A 7,849-nucleotide genomic window follows, 5' to 3' on the forward strand; every position below is an offset into this window, starting at 1 on the left:
TCATCCACAAATAATGTTGAGAGAACATCCTGAGGAATGGCTGAGGATATCCCATTAATTGCTAGTGCAAAAAGGGTTACGCTCAGCACACTACCCTGAGGAACTCCTTCTTCCTGGCACTTACTCTCTGATAAAGTATCCCCAACTCTCACTTGAAAAACTCTACATGAAAGAAATGCCTGAATAAATAGTGGCAGCTCTCCTCTCAATCCGATTTCATGAATGGTTTTAAGTATACCATATCTCCATGTGGTATCATATGCCTTTTCAATGTCAAAAAACACTGTAACATGGTGCTGTTTGGAAGCAAAGGCTTCACAAATAGAAGACTCAAGTCGTATCAACACATCAGTCGTTGAGTGCATTTTTCGGAATCCACATTGAATCGATGATAAAATACCTTTATTTTCAAGGTACCACATCAGCCTTGCATTGACCATCTTCTCCATGATTTTACATAAACAAGATGTCAATGCAATAGGACGATAGTTTGCTGCTAAAAACTTGTCTTTACCGGGTTTTAAAAAGGCTAAAATAATGGCTAGTTCCCAAACACTTGGGTAACTATGATCATGCCATATTCTATTAATAATGCTTAAAATAAATAGCTTTGTATTAAAATGTACATGTTTAATCATTGCATATGGAATTCCATCGGGTCCAGGGGCTGTATCATTGCAATGAGCAAGTGCGGAATCAAATTCTCTTTCAGTGAAAGGAGAATTATACGACTCTTCCCTTCTTGTTGCAAAATTTAAAATTTTCTTTTCTTCAGTGCTCCTATACTGGTGACCAGGGGCTCCTTCACACTTGCTGGATACATTTGAAAAATGATTAGCCAGGGCATTGCTAACTTCATTTGCTTCAGTTACATACTGGCCATTCACCCTCAACACTAGTGGTGGGTTGGGGGTGAATTTGCCAGCTATCTTTTTTACTTTCCTCCACACAGAAGATGGTGGTGTTCTACTGTTAATGGAGGAAACAAAAGACATCCATGACTGGCGCCTTGCTTCTTTCATGGCACGACGGAACTGTGCTCTACATTTCTTGTACATAATTAAATTCTCATCAGTTCTGCGTCTACGCAATCGTGTTAGAGATCTTCTTGTGGCTCTGTGGAGTGCAGTTGGTTCTGAAGACCACCACGGGACTGGTCGTCGTTTGAATAACCCTGTTGTTTTGGGAATTGAATTGACTCCTGCTGTATGAAGAGTTCCATTCAATAGGTCTATGGCATCATCAACACTTTCAAACTGTTCTGCTCTCCCTTCGATTTCACTTAGCTCAGAAAATTTAACCCAGTCTGCCTTGTCTAGATTCCAACGTGGCGATCTTTGCAAAGGTGGACCCTTGTTGGTGTTTATAATGATTGGTGCATGATCACTAGTATGCCAATCATCTAATGTCCTCCAATCAAAATCAAGAAGGCAGTTAGAGCTTGCAATTGAAAGGTCAATGCATGACAAAGTACCTGTCTGAACATGGAAGTGTGTGGGCTCTCCTGTATTAAGGAGTCCTACATCCTCATTCTCCACAATTGATGAGATGATATTGCCCCTTGTGTTGGCCAAAACATCACCCCATAAAGGATGTCTACCATTCATATCTCCCAGTAAGAGAAAAGGTTGAGGGAGTTGTTGAATGACCTCTGCTAAATCATCATATAAAATATTATCATTTGGAGGTAAGTACAGAGAGCATATTGTATATTTTCTCCCTATATCAATTTGTACAACAACTGCCTGCAGGGTTGTACGTATAGATATAGGTATTTGGGGAACATCTCGACGAATGTACATGAGACTTCCGCCATGGCTCCCTACTCCGTGATCATAAGGTGTCCTATAACTAATATATTCGCGAGGACAAGGGGTATTAGCATCAAGCTTGCTCTCCTGGAGACATACAATTATGGGGGAATGCTCGTGAATTAAGAGCTTAAGTTCTTCATATTTGGCCCTCAAACCCTGACAATTCCATTGCAAAATTGAGGAGAAAACTATGGATTATTTCGGGAAGACATCTTGGATGAGGTCTTCCCATTAGCAGTTTTTAATCTAACATTATTACCTGTAGGTTTCTTCAGAGATGGTCTTGTTATGTTGGGTTTTACGTTGGTGTTTTTCTTTGTATCTTTTTTATCTACTTGTTGAGGGGGATGGTGGACCTCAACTTGAATTTCTGATTTATTTAGATTATCTTCTGGTTGATCGGCAACATCAACAGACAAAACATCATATTTATTTGATGTCATAATTCTAGTATTTCTTATGGAAGGGGGTGAGAGAGATGGAGGTCTCTCTCTTTTACGATTAGTAGGTTGTGAGTTACCAGGTTTTTGTACCTTCCCCACTACAGGTACACCTGATAACTTGGTGTCAGGTGGAATCTCCATTAAATCAGGCAAGGATATGGCCTGGGAGAGGTTAGTACTATCCTTTGTAATGGGGGACAAAGGTTTGATAGTGGTGGGCAATGTCTTTTGGTTGATACTCAATGATAAATCTTTAGGAGGAGATGTTCTTGTCTTATGCAGCACTTTATCAATAGATGGTGAATTCCTTTTTCGAGAACTACCTACAGTAGTAGGTGGGTGAGATGATTCCCGAGGAAGTTTTCCTCCTGTTTTTAATGTCTTTGCATAAGTATTAGATTTATTTAATAATCTCTTGGCATGCCCCATGCTTACATGTTCAATAATTGATTTATTGAGGGCGGCCTCTTCTAACTTATAAAACTGGCAGCTCCTATCATTAGATTTATGATTAGAGTTGCAGTTTAAGCACCTTGCCTCAAATGTACATTCCCCATGGTAAATATTGGAGCAAGTATTATAAATTCTTTCACTATTGCAAACTTTGGAGGGATGTCCAAATTTAAAGCAATTATAACATTGCAGTGGCTTTTGCTTAAAAGGTTGAACTCTGATCCTTTCGTTTTCTATGTCTATGTGGAAAGGTACATCAGCATCCTGGAAAGTAAGAACAATCATTGATGTTCCAGGTACTTTATGTACTTTCCACACTGATAGAGGACACATAGCCAATATCTCCTCTTCAGTAAATTCATACAGATCCCTATTAAAAACCACTCCCCTTCCATAGCTAAAGTTTAGATGGGGTTTGATGTCCAATTTTATATCATCATTTACTGTCTTCAAATTGGACAGTATAACAGACTGTGTGTATGACTTGGCCTTTATCAAGTAACTTTTCTTGCCAAATCGAGATATATCTCCAGGTGCGATCGTACCTACCTTCCTCTGAAGAAATTTGCAGATCTTGAAATAATTTTCCGTACCTCCTACAGATTGAGCAAGAAGCCACATTGGTGGTTTTGGCTTTCTTTGGGATGGCATATCTGCCTCTATATCTTTATCAGCACAGTCTGCTGGTCTGTAGACATCCAGATCTTTAGGTGCCCCATCACACAGAGCACCCTTAACACTCATATTACCTACTTTAATATCAACAATATTACGGCTTGCATTAAATGCTTCCTCATGACAATTAAATGATAACCAAGATTCCCAATTATCATCTTGAAGTTTCATTCTAATTTCTTTTATTAATCCGTAACACTCAAATATTTTATGTAGCACATCATAATTAGCTTCTAACGGGATTTGGGTAATGTGCAGGACATTCAGTTTTCCTGTGTTGCCCAAATTACCCTTTTTCCGAGTGTTTAATGAATAGTCCTTTTTAGTTCCTACGTCGTCAACGGAGTTTTCTTTAAATGAATTGCCAGAGGTCGTCAACAGTGCCGGGGGCGAGTCAGCATATCCAGGGGAGGTGGGGTCATTCTCACAAGAATCCATCATAAAAAAGAAAAGAGAAGAGTGATTTTTTGAAGTTTGATTTACCTGCTTGAGAACATTAAGGCATCACATGTTGGGAAGAAAATTTACACTCTCCACTACCGGCACAGTGAGAGTATACTTCGCAGATGGTCCACTCCATACCCTACCCGAAGGATAGCATCAAAACAGATATAGAGGCACAGGTGTAAGCTGAACCCGCCTGTTAGGACTGAGACCAAGAAACTATGGAATCATCCTCCCCATATCTGTAATGACGGGCTTCCGGCCAAAAGCCGAGAGTCCTACCCCAAGCGTTGGATCCCCCTGGATTCCGAAGACCCAACACTTGAGAAAAGTTCTGCCAAAAAGGTCCAAACCATCTTTGGGATGGCTGAGATCATCCAATACTCTCACATATAGCTTTGAGCACAAACACCTCCCAACCGTGACACCTTTCCCATTCATCAAAACAGGCAGCAATACCGGATGTGGAAACATCCGCCCAAGTGGCAATAACAGATGTAGAAACATCCATGCCAAAAAAGAGAGAGAGAAAAAAAATAGTAATAAACACACATATATGTAAATATATACACATATTCATATTGGAAATTTTACTCATAGGGTTGGGACAGCAACATGAAAGAAAGTTTATAATATTAGGAGAAGGTTGAAGCAATATAAAGAGGAAGAAAAAGATAATTGAGAGAGAAATTTAGATTCGAACTGGGGGAGCAATTTCCCCAAGTTCGAGAGCCCTCTTGCCCATCACCAAGTTTCAGCACGGGAATAGAATGCCGTGCTGAAGCTCAGCGACTTCATCAAGGCATTCTCTCATTAAGAGGGTAGTAAATGGTTGAATGAAGGAGTGAAGATATAAGTGGAAGAGAAAAAGAGGGCATTTGAAGAATGGCTGCAGAGTAATAGTGAAGAGAAGTATGAAAGATATAGAGAGAAAAATGTGGAAGTAAAACGTAAGGTAGCTGAGTCAAAGAGAGCAGCTGACTGGAAAGAAGTGAAGAGAGTAAGGAAGTGTGGTTCAAGAATTGAAAAGACAGTGAAAGATGGAAATGGAAGGTTGTTAATAGGAGAGGAGGCAAGGAAATGTGGGTGGAATATTTTGAAAGTTTACTGAATGTTGAGGATAATAGGGAGGCAGATATAATTGTTATTGCAGGTGTTGAGGTGCTAGTAATGGGAGATGGGAATGAGAGAGAGATTACAAGAGAGGAAGTGAGGAGAGCAGTAGATTAAATGAGAGTAGGGAAAGCACCTGGTATGGATGGTGTGAGAGCTGAGATATTGAAGGAAGGGGGTGTGACTCTAATTGAATGGTTGGTGAGATTGTTTTATATGTGTTTTACGTTGTCAATGGTACTAGTAGACTGGGTGTGTGCGTGTATTGTACCACTATATACTGTAAGGCTAAGGGAGATGTGCATGGGTGTTGTAATTCAAGGGGTATTAGTTTGTTGAGTGTGATTGAAAAAGTGTATGGTAAAGTACTGATTAATAGGATGAAGAAAAAACAGAGAATGCAATCTTAGAAGTACAGGGTTGTTTTAGAAGAGGTAGGGAATGTATGAATCAGATTTTTACAGTTAGGCAGATATGCGAGTAATATTTAGCAAAAGGCAAGGAGTTGATTGTTGCGTTTAAGGATCTAGAGAAAGCGTATGATAGAGTTAATAGGGAAGCTATGTGGAATGTGATGAGGTTATATCGAATTGGTGGAAGGCTGTTGCAAGCAGTGAAAAGTTTCTACAAAGGTAGTAAAGCATGTGTTAGGATAGGAAATGAAGTGAGTGATTGGTTTCCAGTGAGAGAGGGAGTGGGGCTGAGACAGGGATGTGTGATGTTGCCGTGGTTGTTCAACTTGTTTGTTGAAGTGGTGAGAGAGGTGATTGCTGGAGTGCTTGGTCGAGGATTGAAACTGATAGAGGATAGTGACCATGAATGGGAGGTAAATCAGTTGTTGTTTGCGTATGATACTGTACTGGTTGCAGACCCGGAAGAGAAGCTTGGTCGATTAGTGACAGAGTTTGGAAGGGTATGTGAGAGAAGCAAGTTGAGAGTTAATGTGGGTAAGAGTAACATTATGACATGCATGAGAAGGGAGGGTGGTGCGAGGTTGAATGTCATGTTGAATGGAGAGTTACTTGAAATAGATCAGTTCAAGTACTTTGGGTCTGTTATTGCAGCAAATGGTGGAGTGGATGCATATGTACCTCAGAGAGTGAATGAAGGATGCAAAGTGATGGGGGCAGTGAAGGGAGTGGTAAAAAATAAAGGGTTAGACATGAATGTAAAGAGAGTTCTGTATGAGAAAGTGACTGTACCAACTTTGATGTATAGATCGGAATTTTGGGGAATGAAAGTAATAGAGAGACAGAAATTGAATGTGTTTGAGATGAAATGTCTGTGGAGTATGCCTGGTGTATCTCGATTAGATACAAGAGGAAGGCCAGGGTTTGGGTAGGTGGATGGAGTGAAGAAAGCTCTGGGTGATAGGAAGATAGATGTGAGACAGGCAAGAGAGCGTGCTAGAAATAGTAATGAATGGCAAATAATTGTGACGCAGTTCCGGTAGGCCCTGCTGCTTCCTCCGGCGCCTTCGTGACTGCTTAGGTAGCAGCAGTAGTTGATTCAGCGTATGAAACTTCATCTATGGGGGAAAATTGGGGAGGGTGGGCTGTGTCACCCTAACAGTACCAGCCAAACTCGTCTGAATCCCTCGTCAGGCTGGGAGGAGCGGAGAAAGGAAAGGTCCCCTTTTGTTCATTTGTTTGATGTCGGCTACCCTCCAAAATTGGGGGAAATATCTTGGTAAATAGATGACTATAATTTTCCTCTCTGAAGATTCTATGATGAATGCATTTGTAAGAATCTGTGTTTTTACAACATGAAGCCTGTTTTTCTTACAAACATATCAGTTATACTTTATAGTGCCTTCACACCCTTTGATCTCTGGAAGGTCTTGCAGACAGGACTGGTGGGAAGTTACCATATGATAGGCCTGCGCAAGTTCAGTTGGTTCCCTTTCTTTCATGATCAGAACAGGTTGCTGTAATTGGAGAACAGTTGTACAGAACTGTGCTTGCTAGTATCACCTAAGACTCAAAAATTTTGAATTTTTTTGGTAAGCAGGGAGCAGGTTCCAGAGAAAATGTAGTTGGTGTATCCCATGCTATATATCCCACCTAAGATCATCAGTCTGGATGTGATAGAACTTTCTCAAGTGTTGCTCTAGGGGGAAAAATGATGAGGTCCCTTAGGTCAAATGTATCCCATGGTGGTGTCATGACCCCTCAGTCCTTAGTCTCAACATCACATCCTTTTGAATAGCATCAACAGACTTGTCAATAGGAAGCTCAAATATTTTATTGGCTAACTCTTGTCATCATCCTGTTTCTCAGTAACTAGAGCTTCATGAAGAGGTTAAAAAAATTATTAGTATTAAATATGTGACATTAAGGACCTCTGCTAAGGTAGTGTCTCTGTACACAGCTTGCAAGTCCTCCAACAATCCCTAGTCTGAACACTTAGTCAGAAAGAATTTATCCCGAGAATTGTCAAGTCAAGTCCTCTTATTAGTAAGAGGGATATCAGGAGCCTTAAGCAGGTTCCCAATTCTGGAGTACCTGGGCAGAGGTCTTTTTGATACACTTGTTGGGTGAGTTTTGGTTGCATTTAATGGGCTAATGCAGTCAACAAGAAAATATTAGTAGGTCTAGCAATTCATGTAGCATGAGATGGAGAGGTGTCCCAAATATCACCACCATCATGACTTTCATATGATACACATACTTCTCTATACATACTGTACTTTTGTGAGCTAAGAAATCAAGTAATATCACAATTTTTTTTTTTATCATAAGGAAGTAAGTAAACCATGAAATATTTTTTTGTGATTTAGGATGAATACATTTTAGCCATTGCTATACATTTTAGGAGTTTAAAAACCACTGAAGACCATTCGCAGATACATTGAAAAATCTTTATATCATAGGCTTGTGACTGGAAGCGAAATGTTGAGTGTACTGT

The 7,849-nt window shown here is 40.1% G+C and overlaps 1 protein-coding gene across 1 annotated transcript in view; it reads left to right on the forward strand.

Moving 5' to 3' along the window:
- LOC137638802 (chitotriosidase-1-like) overlaps positions 1–7,849 on the forward strand; it is a 166,672-nt gene that overhangs the window by 67,818 nt on the left and 91,005 nt on the right. Inside the window, exon 4 of the mRNA XM_068371182.1 lies at positions 7,815–7,849. This exon is cut by the window's right edge and continues 131 nt beyond it. The gene's annotated coding sequence lies outside the window, so the exon portion shown is untranslated. The remainder of the gene's footprint in view (positions 1–7,814) is intronic.

This window comes from Palaemon carinicauda, chromosome 3 (assembly GCF_036898095.1).
Source record: "Palaemon carinicauda isolate YSFRI2023 chromosome 3, ASM3689809v2, whole genome shotgun sequence".
Classification (NCBI taxonomy): Eukaryota; Metazoa; Arthropoda; class Malacostraca; order Decapoda; family Palaemonidae; genus Palaemon; species Palaemon carinicauda.